This window comes from Tachypleus tridentatus, chromosome 4, assembly GCF_004210375.1.
Source record: "Tachypleus tridentatus isolate NWPU-2018 chromosome 4, ASM421037v1, whole genome shotgun sequence".
Lineage (NCBI taxonomy): Eukaryota > Metazoa > Arthropoda > Merostomata > Xiphosura > Limulidae > Tachypleus > Tachypleus tridentatus.
In genome coordinates this window covers 57,123,274-57,145,481 of record NC_134828.1, presented here as the reverse complement: position 1 = coordinate 57,145,481, position 22,208 = coordinate 57,123,274, and the positions used below count along the sequence as shown (strand labels likewise).

The window sequence follows — 22,208 nt, the reverse complement described above, 5'->3', positions numbered from 1 at the left end:
ACTCTAAACAGTTCTTTATGGTTTTTTCATGTTTAAGTTTGAAACAAATACACAAAACATAGTTAAATCCATTGTGTCGATAAGATGTGTTGATGATATGTGTCTCGTGTGGGGCATTGCAATGATATATGGATAGATTTCAACAAACTTGAATTCACTAAATCATGCGATACAGTTTAGCTTAGAAATAGAATAAAAAAGAAACTCAAACTATTTAGATATTTTAATTAAAGCAACAAATATATATTTAACTTGAACTCCAGTTTGCAGAAAACAGTTTCCGTTTTATATTGCCACGAATACGGTCGTGTCACCCATATTCTCTAAAAATGTTAGCTGTTACGACATGTATATACAGCTTTAGGTATTTGTCTGTATAGAGACTATCTTGCACTATAATTAAATTTATTTAAACTGGTTATTTACCAAAGATTCAATTGTAATATGATTCATAGAACTTAAAATAAGTTTTGTGATAAATTAGTGATTTCACAGTATACTCAACTTTCCATTACTAACGTTGATAAGAAATTTACTAATATGTAGCTAATAGTATAAAGAAATATATTAATTGTGGAGTAACTTTTACACCACATATGATTTAATACTATTTAAATATCTTTGTTTATTTCAGTTTAATATATATTTAGAAATGCGTGTAACTTTTATTCTTAAATGTGTATTGAGAAATTCCAGGATGTTCTCTAAATTTGTAGAAGATTCTCGAGTGTAAAATTCAATAACAAGTTTTATGAAACTACTAACGTATCTTCGAATTTTGTTGCCAACCGAACTTTAGAGAACCTCACCATAAAAGTTTATCAGTTGACGCTCCAAGAGACAGTTCAACATTGCTGAGTTGCTACAGTCAGTATACTATAAACTTCAGAAGCTACAGTTGTGAAAAATGCTTATTTATAAGTAACATAATGTGTGTGTGTTTTCTTATAGCAAAGCCACATCGGGCTTTCTGCTGAGCCCACCGAGGGGTATCGAACCCCTGATTTTAGCTTGTAAATCCGTAGACATACCGCTGTACTAGCGGGGGCAGTAAATGAGAGACTCGCCTGAGATCAATGGTAATACGTAACACATCTCAAACCTGGTCATTTCGCTGCTAGTCTTAAACATAAAATCCACTTTATATATAAATGTGATTTATCAAACTTTTTGTAATTGTGCATTGACCAAACACGTAGAAATCTAAAATCAAACTTAATAAAGTATAAATTGGTAATAGAAAAACAGAAAATGAATCTGTTTTAGCTGAACGTATGCGAGAAACTCTCTTTCTCACAGTGTTAAATAAAATAATGTTAAATTTACTACATATTTAATAATTCGAAGTTGCCTTAATCTAGAAATTCTGGTTGCAAAAATTTATTTCTGGTAGTCGATTTTAAGAGACGAAAGTAGCAACACAGTTTATACTAATTATTATATTAAGACGTTTTGTGTTTTGCAAGATATGAAAGGTATATAAACTTAGTTTTATTGCTCTTCGTTTTCTCATGATCGTGGGTCGCATGGACACACGGCGGTAGTGCTTTCATTAGAACTTTTATATTATATAATATTAACCGTTGTGCAATGCAATTTTCAATAAACATTTTCCACAAAATCGTTTCCAGCTTATTAGAAGCAGCATAAACAGTACTTTCTTAAAACAATTAATAAGAGTAGTATAGCGCCATATGTTATAAAGCAATTGATAAAAGCAGTTTAGTGCCGTTTCTTATCAAACAGTTAATAAAAACTATATACACGGTACAACTTCTTCAACAATTAACTAATTCAATTTACATAAGTCACTGAAATAAAATAATTATTCATAGCTTGTTAGTTTATTTTGCAAGCAAAATAGATGTTTCAAAGTGTAAAGAGTAAAGCTCGAAGTCTGAAATAGGGTATCGAGTCCCGGATTTTAGCACTGTAAGTCCGCCGATCCATGGAGGACTATAATCGAAACTCAACTGTAACAGATATAGCTGCAGAAAGAGTCTGTGAAGAGTAACACAATATGTTGTTTTAATCTTCAAGTATAATTTACATATATATCTAAGCCCGCCTTCTATTCACCGGGTAAATCATCATTGGTTTATATGAATGTGTAGGTTGGCCTACAAGCTGTGTAGGCGTTCTCACAGTCTGTCATTCATACAAAATTGTTATTTTTTGTAGTCTATACGTTCGATATAGCTAAAGCATTTGTATTGGTTTACTCACATATCGGCCCGGCATGGCCAAGCGTGTTAATCTGAGGGTCGCGGGTTCGCACCAAACATGCTCGCTCTTTCACCGTGTGGACGTTATAATGTTACGGTCAATCCCACTATTCGTTGGTAAAAGAGTAGCCCAAGAGTTGGCGGTGGGTGGTGATGACTAGCTGCCTTCCCTCTAGTCTTACAGTGCTAAATTAGGGACGGCTAGCACAGATAGCCCTCGAGTAGCTTTGTGCGAAATTCAAAAACAAACAAACAAACACACTCACATATCCATCCTACTATATGTAATTTTCGTTTATTTTTTTATTTTGATTAAAGAAGAGGGGCAGTTGATTTGACTCTAGTGATATAAAAAATACAAAAATCAAAACTCTTTAAATAACATCTAATTACAAAGAGATATCAAGACACAGATATTTGGTGACACAAGACAATTATAGCCAAGGTAAAGGAAAATACGAGAGAGCTTGATTGATTCTGCTCCACTATATTAGAGAATATTGTCCAATAATTGAATCCATTTACACAAAATATTTCTTCAGATATGTTTTCCAAAGTTATATACTTATTTCCCCTAACATCTGTTGTTTTTTTCAGAAAGTTATTGTTATACTATTTTCCAAAACGCATTTTTGACGAGGTTAAAGTAGGTAGAATAAAATAAGAATTATTAATTAATAAATTTCCAGAGAGAAGATATTAAAAGGTTTGGGAAAGGGAAGTATTTCGTTCTATAATAATTTATAAAGTATTTTTTTTATTTTCATTGATTTAAGCACGTAACAGAATTTTGACGTTATATAAAAACCTACAGTTTTTCACTCTATTGCTGATTTAACACTTTTACATCAGTTTTATTAACTTGAAATTTCTTTTAAAAATAGCTATCACTACCCCTTTCTTATTTATATTTATGCTATTAAACATTGTTATTGCTTTAACAAATGTGCTTTTCTGTACTTATGATTCGAATAATATAGTAATATAACATAAAGAATAGCTGGTTGGGAACAAAAATAAAATAAGTACAGGATGGTTATTTACTACGAAATTTATGTATATTTATTACAGAAAGGTTTCGCGATATAAAACATGACCTCAAAGCCTGCGCACAGGACTTGCGCACAGGATTTGGAAACTTCATATTCGATTTGTTTGTTTTTGAATTTCGCACAAAGCTACACGAGGGCTATTTGCGCTAGCCGTCCCTAATTTAGCAGTGTAAGATTAGAGAAAAGGCAGCTAGTCATCATCATCTATCGCCAACTCTTGGGCTACTCTTTTCCCAACAAATAATGGAATGATCGTAACATCATAATGCCACCGCAGCTGAAAGGAGGAGCATGTTTGGTGTGACGCGGATTTGAACCTGCAAACCTCAGGTTAAGAGGCGAGCACTTTAACCATCTGTCCATGTCGATTTTCCGTCATATTCCAAACAATCATAATAGCTCCCTATTTCAGAATATTAATTACTACTAGAATTGTAGGATGAAAATAGAATAAATCCAAAATTAACACTAAATTACAAGTTTTCGCAATAACACAAGTTGGTCTTTCTAAGTGTGTTAAAACTGTATGCCATTCTATGTCACCATCTTGTTGTGAGATTATTTTTTTTCCAATAAACATTAACTGTCAGTATTAACTTGTGTTCAAATTGTTGTTATGTTCATTTGTAGATGCAGAAGTATGATTTGAAGCTTAAACTAAAAACATCGTGAACTATGCTAATGCCATATAGGATTGATTAACTTTTTATTGTGTAAAGTACTTCTGCTTATCACTTAATGATAACAAGTTCAATTTAATGTACGTGTTAGATTTCGTTTGCAAATTTTACGCCTTCAAATGTCCCTTCATAATTAAGTTAAGCTTGAAGTCAAGGAAGAATCAGACGTGAACATTTATACTTTGCTGTCCACACATACACCCTTTTTTAATATGGCTTTTACCTTTAGTACTTAACTAACTTCAATATATTCTTAAAAGAAAGAAAGCAAGAAAATGCAAAGGAAGTTAGCGCAAATTTAGTTAGTTTAATTGTCAACACTTTTCCTTATTGGTAAGAATGTCTAGAGATAAACCAACCCCAAATTATGGTTGAGATTAAATACTCATCCCGTAAATATTTATTGCCAGAAAATTATACGTGAAAGTACTATAGTGGTAGTAAAAGAGCAACACGAACAAAATCTTTGGTAAATCACATTCTCCTGTACAAGTAAGATATGTTCACATGTTAATAGTGCTTGTTTCGTTTGTTTGTTTTAGAATGGGTATGGGTAATAAATGGTTTTCAGATTTGAATAAATAACTCAGATATTTTGTTGGGTTGTTAAACCAAATTTCTTTCAGATAGAATTTTAGATATAACTCCGTTTTAGGGAGAAGCGATTAATTCCCTTACAAAAATAACCATTGTATTAAACGACATAAATGATTCTCTCTTTCATTATTATTAACAACTATTTTTTTTTTGTAAAGTTGACTTACTCGTTTCGTTTTTTTAGTTCCATCCAATAGAAACAAGATACGAAAATGACTTACATTTTATTTACTCCGGTTCTTTCTTTAGAAATGAACTGAAATACTGAAAAATCAAAGTATAGAGAAAATGTTGCTCTAAAGTAAGGACTTCTGTAACATGGCTGTAATTTCAATATCTGATTGTTCTATGTCTGTAAGTTGTCTTACTATTATAAGGTAAAAGGGAAGGATGGTTGTATTTTGGACTGGAGTTAGCAATACAGATGAAAAATGTTTATTACAATTGACATTTTGGATTAGAACATACTGGCTATAATGTTTAGTACTGTTCACAGACTGGATACAGAATACACAAGTCAAGCATGTTTAGTACTGTTTATAGACTGGATACCAAACATACAGATCTAACATGTTTAATACTGTTCACAGACTGGAGACAGGACACACAGCTTAAGAATATTTAACAAAATTCATAGATTGGAGATACAAAACTGTTTTTGCTTTGAAGACATATCTATATCTTAAAATGATGAAAAGACGAATTATATCTTGACTGAAACATGAAAATACAGTAAGTTTCAAAATATATTCTGCTTATATAATTTTACTACATTAGTTCTCGCAGTTTATATTTTAATAAGATATTGAAATGCAGTCAGACAGCGATTAGAAAAGCTTAGGTAGTAAAAGTGTGTTTACATTACACGAGAAGAAACACGTATACGTAAAATGTTACTATTAACTAATTTTAGATGGAATTTACCCTATGTGTTATAGGTTTTATCTAGAATCAATACAAAATTAAAAAAAAAATTATATAGTGTTAAACCTGCGCTGCTCGTGTTTGATCTAAACTGGGTAGAGCTCAAGCTGTTGTATCACGGCTGAAGGTACGTATAAGAGCTGATGGATAAAAAACAGCTTATTTTGAAAAATATCCTCAATACCAATATATATATATATATATATACAAGCTATTAAAAGAAGTGCTTCCTTACTCCTCTGGGTCTCACATGATATGAAATGTCAGGGATGTTAGAAATCTTCCAGTGTTGTCTTTCCAGTTGTCCATAATGGAGGAAGATACTTAGTAATATCTGATAGTAAAGAATGTACAAACTTGTGGATATAACCTACTTCATGACAGACTTTAAGACAGTAATTTCTGCTATATGTATATAGATGAAGTGAAAAAGTACACGTACAATAGTTACAAGATTTAATTTTTCTGAATAGATTCAGAAACATTTTCACATTACATGTATTATGTGCATATTATGATAAATTTCACATCATTCACTGTGTGTAATGTAACGTTAACCTCTTATGTATAGGGCCTCTCCTTTTAAAGGTTGAGGACTTTTACACTAAAATTTAGGGTTCAATCCCGTGATAAATGTAGCACAGGGAGCAGCCCATTTTGAGGCTTTGCGCTTAACAACAGAGAAGAGTTACAACTGAAGGGAATATGTATGATGCTCAAAATGGGCTGCTTCCTGTGCTGCATTTATCACATGGATTGGATATAGTATTTACATTTATAAAAGTAATTAATAGATTAATATTAATTTACAGTCACAGCAAAGTACATGCTCATGTTAAAATAAAATAATTAATTGTTTTTACTTTATTTTAGTAGCTGATACTACGTCATCATACAAGGCTCAAAATATTTTATTTACTTATTCCAGTAATATCCGATAGTGACGTAAATAAGCCAATCTGCACATAAAAACAAATAAAAAACAGTTGCTACATAATAAAACGTATTTATATTTAATGTGTTGTACCCAGTGTGAAAGACATAAAAGGAAATGTGTTAAATAAGAGTAGTATATTTCGAGAACGTATAAACGATTGTAACCATAATGACCAAAGAAAATACTTTTGCCCTCTAGAATCTCCAAGTTACTTCATCATTATGAAATCAAAACCCACACCTTTGTAAATACTTCCCAATTTTTAAGTAAAAAAAATTATTAAGCCTTTTCTCTGTCATTCCTCTCTCATTAGGTGAATCAGATCAAGAGGTGACTGGCAAATACACTCAACTGAAGGATAACTGCGAAAATGTCTGTTCATTTTAGTCTTGTCATAGTTACAAAAACCGCACTCCGTATTTGAGCCCATGGATAACTTACAACTTGTAAAACAATCAAATCACTCCAACTTGACAGACAAAATTACTCAAAGAGTTGGTGGTTGACTAGTTCATTAGTTTAAAATTACGAACGGCTAGCAAAGAAAAACCCTGCGGTAGCTTTTCTCGATAATTCGAAAATAAACAAATACATTCGTGACATGAGCATAACTTTTTTTATCCAAGGAATTGTTATTATATCTTTGACTTAAAAAAAAAAGGAAGCATATATCCTGCTTATCCAATTTTTTTTGGGATATTTTCAAGTATAACAGTGTTGGTCAAATATTTTAGATTATATCAATTTTCTTTAGGTGAACAGTTAAGATATGACCAACGGAGGATATAACTGTTTTTTTTTTTTAAATCGACGTTAAAACAATAACAACAAATATCAATGTATTCAGAAGAACGTCGATGTAATTGTCTCTGTAAGATTAATGATTATATAAAAAGTGATCAGGAAAACCTCAATATAACTTTATCTGTAAGAATGGTTATTACTGTATATAAGAGGTGGTCAGGATAACTTTAACATAACTCTCTCTATAAGAACAGTTATTATGCAAGAAGTGATCCGGATAACTTCAACGAATGCTTTGCAGTAGCAATAGATCTTAACTTGTTCTAAAAATCTAAAGATAACCTATATAATTTGTGAGATTCAAGATACAATAATGTATATACTTAAACCAAAAAAATGTTTGATTGAAATTAAAATTATCCAGAAAATTTGAGCAAATATGTATAGTTAATGTACAAGATTAAAGTAAAATAAAAATATTTTTTTTCAGACGATTCAGTCAAAAAATATATGCTCAATGGAAAAGATTCAAGTTAAAAGAATTAAAGAGTATTTGTATGACTGAGCCAATTGAACAAAGTTATTGAATATAATTCAGGCATTACTTTAATGCCTATGTCATCCAAAATATTTTAATAAAGACACTGTTCTTCGTCAAGAGAATTTAAGGAAAGAAATGATAATTTATTTAGAATATTTTGGCTGAGAATATGTGAATTAATCAAAAGTAACACTTGAATGACAAGCCTTAAGTGAAGTTTGGTTTTGAATGTTGTACAAAGCTACACGAGGCCTATTTGTGCTATTTGTTCTTAATTTAGCAATAATAGACAAAAGGGAATGCAGCTAGTTAACACCACCCTGCCGAATCTTGGATTACATTTTACTACCCCCCCATCCCCCGGCTGAAAGGAGCATGTTTGGTAATAGGAATTAGAACCCGCGAACCTCAGATTACGAGTTGAGCACCCTAACCACCCTGCTCTTGAATGGAGTGGACACCTTAAGATATATCTTATTTAGCCTGAAAGACGACGATGGTATAAAAATATTTTATTCCTAACAAAAAAACGTAATTCTAGGAACAGATGGCAAGATATTTTTTATCAGTGCCTTTATACTTACTCCTTGATTCTGTTTAAAATACATTTATAAATAATTAAATGAATACTTGTGCAAAAAAGTAATAGCACAGTTTGTAAATATACTTGCATATATACAATACTCTGTTTTCTCATTTACATCTATCTTTCTATCAAAGTTAAAAATACCATCAATTAAGATAGCCGTATTATGTTCATACCTGAAGAATTCCTATCAACAATATTGATATATTGCTTCTGTCGCATTATCTTTATCTGGGCACAGCACCAAATTTTACTGGATAGTGCAGTCCATTAAAATTGGCAGAAGACCATAATTTCATTGGTCCCAGGGTTCGGATAAAAAATTCAAGGTTATGATGAACAAAAGAGCCACATAATGGCAAACAACGCCGTTATTGATGAAGATTTGCTTTACGCTTATTCAAGTAAACTTTTATCGTCGGTTAGCTATTTGCTCACTAAGTCACACTGAACAACCAAAATTATGACATATTAAACGTCATTCTGCAGATAAATAAAATTCAACCCGGCCTACATCCTCACACCTGTGCCCGGCCTCAGCGGGCAAGTTGGCCCATTACTGGTCGGCCCAATTTAGTTCTCAGCAGGATGTCTAGTGGTCTGGCCGTGTCGGCAGGACTCACAGAGAAAACCCTTCATCCCCACACCTGTGGGTAGAAGTTCTGTCTCTCTACACCCAGGGGCAGTCCCAACAGAGGTGTGAAGTAGGCTGCAGCTTTTTGCACCTGGCTAATTTTCTACTAGAACATCGCTGGTATGCCATCATTTCTCCGCCCATTTCTTGTCTCTTGTTCTACCTCTCATCTCCTAGACAACCATTCAGTTCTCAATTTTATTTAACACTCATCGTCTAGAAATTTTTCTATAGGTCATATTTTAAAACTAAACGAAGATATATTACAAGTAAGCTCCTTAGAAATACGAATATGTATACCAATTACTATCTTACCAACAACGGACATTAAAAAGAACGTTGCAAATTAATGATAATTATATATATATATATATATATATATCAGTGATGTGAGACATTTAGAATCACCACAAACGCTGAAAAATACTATTTTGTAAGCCTATTCTTGATCATTGGGTATCAGACTGATATCACCTAAAATTTACTGAAATAAAATTTGTTAGTTATTTATCTGTAATCTTCGAATGTCTGTTTCGTTACTTCATATAAAGCAAAGAAATAACTAGACATCATGCTATATGCATTCGTTTTCATCAAAAATGAGAAATATTCAAGCCACGTGTCTAAAATGTTGGGTTTTTTAAAGCAAACTGCTACGTCTTAATAAATTATACAGAGTCGCATTGTATTGCTCAACTTAGCGGTTTAATACCTTTAACTTTTCAAAACATGGTGGTCTTTCTTTGGTTCAAGAGAAATAGAATTTTTCTATGTAAACATATCCTTTCTCTACCACAAGGAAACCTCTTGTAGAAAGAATACATCTAAGCCTGCAGGAAACACCAGTACTGTTTCTTTGACAACGGCATTTTCTCCACACAATGTTCTGTCGCAGAGGACCGTGTCGAATTAGCTAAGCTATTGAAAAGGGTCTCATAGGTTCGGAATGCATTACCGGGTGTGCCGTTTCACTGGAATGTATTTTATGAAGCTTTTCTTATAAACAGCCTGCAAAGCTATATGTTCTCAGTAAAATACAAAAAGCAAAGGGTCTGGAGTTACTGAACAAATAAATTATTGTCGTTTTAGAAAATTGTGAACTCTTGGGGTTAGAGAATATATAAAACCTCGATCAATCATGGACTTAACGGACACTGTAATGATATAAGGCCTCGGCAGCTCAATTGGTATGACAATAGCGCCGAGTTGAAAAGCTAAGCTTACATGGAAATAAACAAAAGTTCTGAGATGTTGGACCCAAGTTCTTTTCTACTCATCCCACAGGAGAGGGAAACCAGTAGCTTTCTTATTGCAAGTTTGGCGGTTGACGCAAAAAAAGTAAAAACAAAATAAAACAACAACAAGAAAAAACCATACGTCAGGTGTTTTGCCAACGGCCGTTTCAGCTCTATTCAGCAAATTCAGGTGTTTAAATCCAATACTTCTTTTGGAAACATGCTTGTCTCGAAGTCAGCAAATCTCTGTAGGGAGTTACTAGTCCCTGTTGTGACGAACAATCTTCTCCCTATCAAATTCTGTTTTGTATCAGTTTTCTGTATAGCGAAACATGCCTCCACTTGTGTGGTTGGTTGATTCTCTTGAATATTTGTTTACTTTACAAAAGGCGGTTTAAGATGAGGGTATCAAAACTATTCACTAAAACCTGTAGTAAAAAACTTGCACAATTCTTTAGAAATGCCAAGGGATTGTAAGTCTACTCTTAAGTAAACAAACTGAGAGCTTCTTGTTTTAAAAATATTAAGAAGAAAATATATGCTATAAGAACCACTTACTCTTTCCTCATTTAAAAACAATTACAATTTCAATGAAACTTTTGGACAGTTAGGTAAATATCATATTCATAATGAAGAACAAGTATTCAAATTAAAATTTAAAAAAAGTTTACACTTTTGAATTGTAATTGAAACGTTTAACTAAGATATCTTAGAATAAGTCCTCCGCTGGGACAGCGGTAAGTCTTCGGAGTTACAACGCTAAAGAGAAAGAGAGCTGAATTTTTGAAAAGTGGCGTTGGGGTCCAAGTTGAAAGACCCATATAATGACAGAAGACGTACAACGTCTGATATGTACAATGTCTGATAGTACAACGTCTGATATGTACAACGTCTGATATGTACAATGTCTGATAGTACAACGTCTGATATGTACAATGTCTGATAGTACAACGTCTGATATGTACAACGTCTAATAGTACAACGTCTGATAGTACAATGTCTGATAGTACAACGTCTGATACTATATGTCTTGATGATAACACTATTGCGGGTTGGTATAAGTTATGAATATTGGTTCAGAGGCAATATTTGTTAACGGAGAACAGTCGGGAAGAATAATATTTAAGATCCATTTGAGAAAGAACAGTCATCAAAATTGATCAAGGAAAAAGTTTTATCTATACAAATATATTTCCGAGGACGGTCTACTTAAGAAGGAAAGAAAGCATAGCGGTCAAAATGATAGAAAGAACAAAAAAGAAACAACATCCGCAAAATTCAGCGACACCCTAGGCGCAAAAGACACAAATGGAAGAAAAGGAAAGTCTGAGATCATATCAGGATGTTTAGAATAAGAGTTTGGGGGATGTGAATCAGGTCTGTCATACAACTTAGCACGACGACTACTAGGTGGAGAACAATCACCTCATACATTTTTGGGTGCTCCATCAGAGTGGAATGACAGTGTACATCTAGATTTACATTTGGCACAATCACAAACAACGAAAATACAACTAGTGGAAAATAAATGAGTAAACAATATTAATTTAGCGTAACTCATCAAAACGTAATAACTGTAATAGTATACCGAAAGCTTTCTTGAAGAAAACCAATCAATCAAATTCCCTCAATCCAAAAGAAATATCCGAATTCCAAAATATGTAAAGTATTCCTTTGAAGTGTCTTTTACTCACGGTACTAAGCGTTTATTTACATAGGATTTCCACACTATGTAGTATCATTTTATATTTTTTTTCTTTTGAAGTACTTAGCTGACAAACTATTTAAAATATTAAAAATAAATATGAAGCCCGATTTATATCGGTTTCGGTAAACTTCTTTTCCCATCAGTAGCCCTGGAGAAAATAAACAAAATGAATAAGACTATGCATCGTATAGTATTAAAATATTATATGTATGGTATTTTAATATATTTTTCATTCGCCAAAGTGGGTACCCAGCTGGTATAGCGGTAAATCTATGGATATACAAGGCTAAAATCAGGGGATCGATTCCCCTCGGTAAATTCAGGAGACAGCTCGATGTGACTTTACTATAAGAAACACACACACACACATACCAAAGTGCAGCTACAGTTATGTATGATTTCAAGAAAATGAGAAATTATTGCTACTAATTTAAAATACCATGTAAAAAAATACTGAAAAATAAAACCGAACGCTAGATTGGGCTTCTAATATGATCTTATTTATGTATAATATTTCTCCCAACTTATAGATGAAAATAAGGCTGGTTATCTTTTACGGCATTATACTCAAGTATCAGATATTCTATATAAGCTACTTCGCTTTAGTTTAAAGTTTTCATCTTGTTAACAATTATCTTTAAATGTTGGGGAACGTAATCTTAACGCATTAATTCATTTTCCCTTTTTTGAAATCTAACAATTCTAGAAGGTTTTCTCTAAGCATATTTAATCATGCAATGTGTTTTTCGTTTTGCTTTCGTAATGATGACAAATGCCGTTTATGTGTGCTTTATTCGTATGTTGTAAGGGCTCAATATGTTTCATGAACAATTTGTTCAGGTTGCGGAACCGGATGGAGTATGTTTTTGTTGTTCATGTCTGCCGCGCATTCGATAATGTTTAGTGGTAAATCATCTAAAGAAGTAAAAACTAAATCTGAATTAACTTGCTACTGACTATGTTATTAACTTAATATTAGGTATGTTCATACAAAAAACATAATAGGAATTATCGTGACAATATTATAATTTTAGGCATCATGTGTTACTTAAATTTTTGATATGAATATTCTGGATGTAAAATAAATATAAAATGCGATTTCCTTTAAATATAAAAATATTCTATATTGGTAGATCTTATTGAAATATCTATTTTCAAATAATATTTTTCAGGTACTGACATGCTTGTTTGTAGGATGATTTATTTAGGAACGAATAAAATTTTAACAAGTTAGGATGAACATATTTTATCAAACTCTATACTTTAAAAGTTGAGAGCCACTGGAAAGGTTTAAGAACCTTAAACAGTAAACTTATATTATTTTCAACATTCAACCGAACATTCAGCAAAATATTGATTGGTAATCTGTGTTTGTGTTTTTTCTTACAGCAAAACCAGATGGGGCTATTTGCTGTGTCCACCCAAAGAAACCGAATTCCGACTAAAATAATTCATATTGATAACAAAAATTGTAAAAAAAAAAAAATAAATTCAAATTACATTTGCTTATATATTAAAACTGGTGACTTTAATAAAAGTATAAACTATTACGTCACTTGGATATTTTTGAAAAGTCTGATGAAGAATTTTAGGATTATAAGTTCTAGTCCTACTGTTGACCTACAGCATAACATAAATGTATGACTTGTTTGTTGCTAAGCATAAAACTACTAAATATATTATCTATATCGTGCCCACCGCGAGTATCAAAACCTTATGTTTAGCGCTATAAGCCCTCAGACGTGTTGACAAGCCAATGTGGGGCAGAATTATACAGATTACAGATTGTTAGGTGCTAAGATTGCATAACAAACACAAAAACGGATCGAATGTTTTTATTTGAAAGAAAAAAACATCGCAGATATTTTTGAATGAGAAATAATTTTCTTAATTAAAAACTCTTGTACGAAACGTAAGATTATGAAAATAAACATACTCATACGAAAATGTATATCTTTTACCTTATAACAGACAATTTTATATTTATATTAATAGTGTAGAGTATATCAAAGGCGTAAAAAACGTTTTTATTTTACACTTAAGCTATTTTGGTAAAAGTAATCACTAAATAGAGTGAATTAACTTATATGTATCGTGTAGAGTCAGTAAACATTATTCTTGATATGAAATGTGCTCTCAAACCAGAAGTGTCGCTAGTGAAATCAAAATAAGTTACAAATTTACCAATCTGTCTTTCTCTTTGTCTGTGCATCAAACTAAACCGTCTTCTTACCCATTTGTTTGACTGTCTATATATCATTTAACTATTTATCTATCTATCTACACCCTTGTGCAAATTAATTGAAACAAATGGTCATTTTACAATATTTTCAGCATGGCGGTCGGTGTAGGCTCGTTGGACCTGCTGATTTCCTTTAATAGTCTTTTTTTCACACAGATGGCGTCATTAGCTGTGTTTTGCAGTACGGTCGATCTATTTTTGGGATATATGACGAAATTTTGAGGAATATTACGTCATTCGAAATTGCGTTAGAAGGGCAAGGAGACCAGTCAAAAAACAACTTTTTACCAACTCAATGAAGAAAAAACGGTATCAATGGGGTCTAAAATACAAGAACTGGACGCAAGAACAATGGAAGAAGGTGTTATTCAGTAACGAGATTCATTTCTTCGTACAGGGTCAAAAGAGTCTGCATATTCGCAGATCTCCAGGTGAGAAACTTCGATAATCTCACATCAATCAGTTCGTAAGACATCCGTTGAAGAAGATGTTTTGGGGTTTTTCGGCTACTATGGCATCGAAGGCTTACATATCGTAGAAGGTATGATGCGAGGACCACAGTATATCGAAGTTTTGCAGAGAAGAGTCGTTCCAGAATTGAAAAAGACATTTCTAGATGGATCTGGCATTTTCAGCAAGATCTGATTCCGTGCCACACATCGAAACTTGTGAGGAATATTATGACTACAACGTGAATAAAGGTGCTGGACTGGCCTGGAAACTCTTCGGACTTAAATCATATTTAAAATTTTTAGGCGATTTGTAAAGAAAGACTTTGGGGCAAAGACTGTACTACGAAGGATAATCTAATTGAGGCCATAATTGAGGTGTGGTACTCGATCAAAAAATTAGTAAAGATTGCAGTCAACTCGTGGACTCGATGCCAAAGCGGATTAATGATATTCTGAAAAATAAAGGCGGTCATATCATGTATTAATTTGTGAGAAATTTTTGAATTCTCAGAAATATAACGCAAAAAATGGAAAAAATTGTAATTTTGCATCTTGTTTCAATTAATTTGCACAAGGGTGTACATACACATGTGTATGGTGCCAATTTTACTGCCAAACCTGTCATCTCGGCAGTACCTTTCACCTATCAACTGATTTAAGGTAACAACTGATTACATTCAGTCCGACTGTGAAACTAAAAAATAAAAGTATTTAACTAATATGAGCTTCTATCTAAACAAAAATCAAGAAAGAAGTAAATAAAAAAATGAATTACATAACTACAGGTTTGGAAGAATAAGTTTCTCAACGAATTTAGAATTAGAACATTTTAGTTAGTTCATCACATCATATTATTATTGGTGTTTCTTTACCATGTATAATGTTTGTAGTCAAGCTGCACGTGGCTATGCTACGAAGAATAACCAACGAGTACCTTAAAAACATAAGATAGAAATGACTAGGATTAATGCGAAATTTTCTTCTATATCAAATAAATAGCCTTACAGTATAGTTCACTGGCACGTTACTCAACAGGAGCACTCATATATGGTGCTCAGATTGTCAAGTTATAAAACCAAGAAACACTTAAATTTTTCGTATCTTAAAACTGAGACTTTCAATTATGGAGAATAATTTTAAACGCTCAGAACTACATATATCAATTATCACCAACTGAGAAGTGCTATATTTATACATACATTACTGCTGCTACACTTTCTGACGAGTAACTGTTTTAGGAGAAATTCTTTTTGGCCAGAAGTTTATCATAAATTCTGATCAACTGTCACTCACGTTAATTCTCGACTTACTTTATATAATTATACCCCACGACTTGAAAATTAAGCACCAGTTATTTTTTGTGAAGTATCTTTTCTGCTTTGGAGGGTATGTTTGTTTGTTTGTTTTTGATTTTTTGCACAAAGGTACAGGAGGGGTATCTGCTCTACCCGTATCTAATTTAGCAGTGTAAGACAACAGGGAAGGTAGCTAGTCATCACCACCCACCGCCAATTCTTGGGGTTACTCCTTTACCAACGAATAGTAGGATTGGCTGTACATTATAACGCTTCCATGGCTAAAAGGGCGAACATGTTTGGTGTGACGGGGATTCGAGCCCCCATTTTCAGATTACAAGTCGAGCACCCTAATCAACTGGCCATGCCGGGCATGTGGCGGGTGTGAGCTCATGTGCTTAGTGACATATTTAATAATAATGTTGCCTACTGAAGCCTGCATTATAGCCAACTTAGAACAAGCAGAAACGGGTATATCATCATTATGAGCTATGTGATAATTTCTCTAATCGGGAAAATAATCGTGTTTGTAGATTCATGGTTTGAAGAGGTTCCAAGCACCAAATATAATATAAAAATATTTAAAGATTATTGTGAAAAGTAAAAACTGGCACTTTAGGCATCCTAAAACAAGGTTATTTAAAGACATCAAAGCAATTATTCAAAAACAGACATTACTACAGCAAAATCAAGACATCGGGTTTCCCTATACGTATGAGGGTTCAAAACTACACTAAAAGTGATAGTAATGTTATGTAATTACTTAGTTTCATATATCCTTTTGTACGTATTATTTTTATTGTTTAATATAAATTGTGTGCATTTCTTTACTGTTTATGTGATATCTGAGTATACAATATTTTTCTACTTACTTGCAATATTATAGTATTTATTCTGAATCTATTCTTTATTTGTACATATGTAGGTTTCACATAACACGTGGTTGAGAAAGTCAGTAATCTGATCTTGTTTTGAGTCACCTTTCTACGTTCGTTGTTCCCAAGATAAATAACACATAATACCGCTTAGAAAGGATATTGCTCAACACTTTACTTCGTGTAAGGATCTTCTTCAAAGGTTGATCAGGTCACATCTAGAGGTTATCACCTCACCTATGCTATAATAAGAATAACCAGCATGTGAAGGCACCAGTTGCTCCGGGTAAATGGGATGTTTATTGCGGTATCAGGAACAAGATGGTTTGGATGCCTATCGAAGTAAGCACACCCACTGTTTCTTTGTTTAATATTTTTTATCGAGAATCTTTATAAATGTTACATTTATTCAGTTAATAGGAGGTTTAGTATTATTTTGAAATGGATGTCTCGTCCGAATGTCTTGTTATTTAGCAGACTTATCACATACTGTTGAATAGCTTGGCCATTTTCACCTAGATATGCCACAGAGTGGACAGGCAAGCGAAACATTTGATGTTATAACAACAGAATATCATTATTGCAAAGTCTGCTATATCTGCGGACGTGTATACCATCCTCCATTTGTACTCTTGTGCAGTAAGTTTAAAAATATTTTTAGTTATAAAAACAATGTTTCACATGACGTGTGCACAAGAGGAATAGTCAATTACCAAGGGAATATGGTTATCTAAGACAGTTGTTTAGTCTAGGAGAAGTTTCTGGCTAATGTACGGCACATAGGCAGTGTACAGTTCTTAGAGGCTCTAGTTATAATGTTAAACTGTTCTAAGATTAAGTTTTAGGCGATGATCTATTAAATGAGTTTATATATATACATAAAAACAAATTTTTCAATGTGGTGGAATTTCTAGAGGGCTTGTGTTCAAATTCATGCCAAGTTATACAGTGTGAAATAAATAAATGTGAAATTGTATATCTGGAAAGTAAATTACTGTATTTTCCCGGGTAATTACGAGGAAGATAAAGCACTTAAAGAATACTTTCAAATTTACTGAGAAATACACTTCTGTAATAAAAGACGAATTTAATTTTGTAATTAAAGTCATTTCAACTATATGTTGTTGCTTTTTACTTTGTCTTGATCTGTCCATTTTGGATATCAAACCTAAAGTGCTAAAAAATAACTTTTCTCTCAGAAATATTAGACTTTTTGCATTATAATACTTAGCCACTTGGACTTATTACTTCTCTCCCTCAAATACTAGGCATATCGTATTTCACTACTTAGCCATTCAGATTCATTTTTTGTCTCCCTCAAATATTAGACGCATTAAATTATAGTTTTCCTAGTAAAATTTTAGAGGCAAGTCCGCCCCTATAACTAATCAACATCTACCTTTATCATTTGGGAAATAAACTTTATTTAACAATAATGTGTCCTCAGTTGTTATAGAAATTATGATGAAAGTTATAAGAATTACAATATACTTCTACAAAAATGTTTATAGAAAAAAGCAAGCAACTTACAACAAGAATATTCTTATTTTTCAAAGTTATCAGAATAATGACATAACGTACTGTCATGACTATTAGCATAAATACCATCTAAGTGTAATTATTAATTAGTTACGTTTTATTTCTATTAAACAAACTAATTTATGTCATACGTTTCGGCCGGTATTCTGGCTGTCTCTTTAGGAAAGCTCTAGGTAGAATCATGTCTTATAGTCGGAATTTGATCCTGGGTCTTTGTGATTGAAGTACTGGTATCCATAACAAAATTAGGCCTACGGGATTCAGATGCTTTGCCAATTTTGGAGTGATATACAAGAGGAAATGCAGCAAGGAAAACCGCCCACCACAATTCTTGTACCACTCTTTATCAAGGAATAATAGGGGCGACCGTCAATTTATAACGTCTCTACAGCTGCAAGAGAGAATGTGTTCAGTGAAGAGATTTCAGTCCCTGCCCCGCAGATTGCAAGACGAATGTCCGAACCACCAGACTATGCCAGGCCCCCTTTAAACAGTAATCTTATATATAAATATTTTTGTTATGGGCCATAAAGGTTTTTGTATTTCAGTGTTATTAACAATTGGATAGATAACTGACATGTGTAAATTGTACATGAATCATAGACTTTTATAATATTCACAGTATTTGTGATCTCTTACCTACTTTTAATTGGAAATATAGAAACTTAATTTCTGTAAAATATGATTTGAAAAAAAAGGATTTTGATCATATTGATAATCAATATTTTGCAGAATGTTATTCCAGTGTTTGAATCATTTAGCAACTTAAAAACACCAAAACTCGACACTGTAATATTTCCTTTTATTCAATGTATGGTTGTATACTTGCAATGGAAGTTAACTTTCAGCCAGGAATGCGATAAGGTGTTTCTGTTAATGGTTTACTCTTTACTTTAGTAACGATTTTTTTTAAATAAACCTCACTGCATTTTTTATATTAGACCTCTCGCTTTCTATTTGGTTATAGACAACATTCCATTTCAACTTACGCTAGCAATATTAGACATATCATTATCCAAAACTCCGATGTTTCAATTACTAAACGTGAAGCTAATGCTTGATATCTATTTAACGGTTTCAGAAGATGTGACATCCTATAAAAACGAAGATATTGTGTAGATTACCCATATAATTTAAACTGAAAACAACTAATACGGAATTACTGGGAATTTTTTGAGGTGATTAAAAAAATGGATTGACTTAACTGTAATATTTCAAAATATTGTCTATAGATAGAACCCTCTGCGTATTCACACATTTATTCGTAATAAAAAATAATACTTGATCACGTTATAGCTAGTATTCTCACCTCTGTTGCAGATATGAAATAAACTGTACTGGTTAAAGGCTGGTCACCTTTCTTTGCCTTTTGATAGAGGTTGTCTTAATTTAGTTTTATAAGATTAGAAGTTTTTGAGTTTTTGAGTTTTTGTCTGTAAATAAATTCAAAAGCATCTGTTACTTGCTAATTATGTAATTGCTTGTACTATTATACATTATAATTTAAAATATATTGTAACATATTAAATATATTTTAAAAAATAGGTTTATCCTTAATTTCCTGCTTTAGCCTTCGTTCTACCCATGAACTCTTAGAAAATAGACAAGTGATGTAACCATTCAAAGATACAAATAGATGCTCAACGAATCTGCCCTTGTTGACTGTTTTCTCTCTTTTTCTTTAATTCGCACTTGATAAATAGATATGACATGGCCTGTTGATTAGGGCGTTTGACTAGCAATCTGCGAGTGATACTTCGAACCTCTTCACTGAACGTTTTCGTTCTTTTAGCTGTGAGGGCTTTGTGAATAAAGGTCAATCCCACTATTCGTTGGCAAAAAAGTAGCCGAAGAGTTTGCGGTAGATGATTTGACTAGCTGCTTTCCTTCTAGTCCATCACTGCTAAATTAGGGACGGCTAGTGGAGACAGCCCTCTAGTAGTTTTGCACGAAATTTAAAACAAAACAAAACAAAAGCATTTCATTGAATAATAAAACAAAGCGATTCTTTAATTAGCCTTAAAGACATTTATTTATTCACATCAACCACGTGACCTTGTAGATGATAATACAGCAGAAAACAAACGAACTGTTCATATTTTACTTGCACAACGAATTTCAATTCAACACTTCTACTCCTACAGAACATTGTTTTCCATTTCTCATAGGAAAAAGTTGTTTGTACATTGCTACGACTGAATAGAAATGAGCGTAGCCATTCACTAAATACTACTTTTTGATACCCTACTTTCTCCAATTTGGATGCTGATACTCAGTTGAGATTACTTTATGATGCTCTAAGTTCTTCAGTTTGGATGTTGATACTCAGATGAAAATACATCGTGATGCTCTAAATTCTCTAGTTTGGATACTGATATTCAGTTGAGATTATTTCATGATGCTCTAAGTTCTCCAGTTTGGATGCTGATACTTAGTTGAGATTGCTTCACTTTGCCTTCTAAACTCTGGTTGCTGATACTCAGTGGAGAACATTTCATAACCTTTTGCCTTTTTCAGTTTACTCTTAGTAATATGTGTAGCAAACATAGTGGATCACGTGTACATATTCATTTAAAATATTCAGGGAATAACCACTTAACGCATTGTGTGGTTGAAATATGTACCTTTAGTTTAGGATATAACTGCGTTAGGTTTGATTATTGTAATTTATTTTATTTAGCTATAAGTGTCACAATAAACAGTTATATAATTTCATTTTCGTATCAGTTAAATAGTTATTTGTAATAAATGGTTTAAACTTCAAGTAAATTAAAACCAAACTTATTTCTTTATAAATTAATGTTTGCTCCTTAAAACAAGGTTATTTGATCTATTTTCTTTAAATATAGCCTGTCAAAAGACCACAGCAGAAAATTGCAAGTGAAAATATATTTGACTTAACTTGCTAATTATAATTTTATTTTTATGTTCGTGAGATTTTTATTTAGTAAATTTGATTGGCACTTAAATATGACTGCTTAGTATTTTCGTTGCTGAGATTTTTATTGTAGTAAGAGTAAATATTGTTTCGTTATTCTACATCCTGTGTTACGCTTTATAAACATTTATATGAACTATCTACATTTCGGTTGCAACTATTTGCTAAATGAGATTGTAACACTAATATCTATTACTTTAATGTAGCTTGTTTTATAATTATCTGAACATATTTATGTTGTGGTTACTATTCTAATGAAAAATTGGAAAAATATTCTCATACCATAAAACAGCTTTGCCATTTAGTAACAGTAATGAAAAACGATCGCTTATAAATATAGTTTGTTTGGTGTAAAATAATAAGCTGCTCAATAGGTTATCTGTGCTCTGTTCACAGAGGGTATTAGAAACCTAGTTTTAGCATTATAAGTCCACTGACTTACCGCTGAGACATTCGGGCACCTGAAAAGAATAGTTTGATCCATAAATAAGAATAATTGAAGCGACAACATCACTACATTGGTACTTGTAAAATGTAAAATTTATGTTTGTAAATGTTGAACATAAAAATATGAAGTTATAACAAGTAATACTGATCTTTTGTTAACCGTTTGGTTAATGATTTATTTTGGTGAAGATTATTTTCAGAATATATATATATGTTACCATGATGAAACCAACTATTTGCTTGGTATTGAACACTGTACCTAGTTTAGGTTACCAGTAAAAAAAAAAGACAGTTTGATGAATCTTCAGAAACTATTGTCATTAGGACGATCCAAGCGATTTGTTGTCAAGGGTAGGTTTCTTTGTCAAAATTCACAGCTAGGATAATCATCTTAGCAGTCCTCGTCCCGATAACGGATGCATGCTCAGCGTTGTGGAAGCGTTACATGGAAGCAAAGAATGTCATCTTTGACAAGTTCTCGCTATGACTTATTCTGTGTCTCTATTTTCTTTCGTGAAAAATTGCATCATTTTCCGTTTACACATGTGGTTTGAAAA

At 32.5% G+C, this 22,208-nt stretch overlaps 1 long non-coding RNA gene across 2 annotated transcripts in view; it reads left to right on the top strand.

Annotated features, from left to right (window-relative positions):
- LOC143248342 (uncharacterized) overlaps positions 1–22,208 on the top strand; it is a 50,955-nt gene that overhangs the window by 14,770 nt on the left and 13,977 nt on the right. Inside the window, exons 2-3 of one of the 2 annotated variants that reach the window (XR_013026925.1) lie at positions 16,778–17,069; positions 18,429–19,180. This is a non-coding gene — a long non-coding RNA (uncharacterized LOC143248342). Of the gene's footprint in view, positions 1–16,777; positions 17,070–18,428; positions 19,181–22,208 lie in introns of those variants that run through there. The other variant, XR_013026924.1, reaches the window with a different exon arrangement.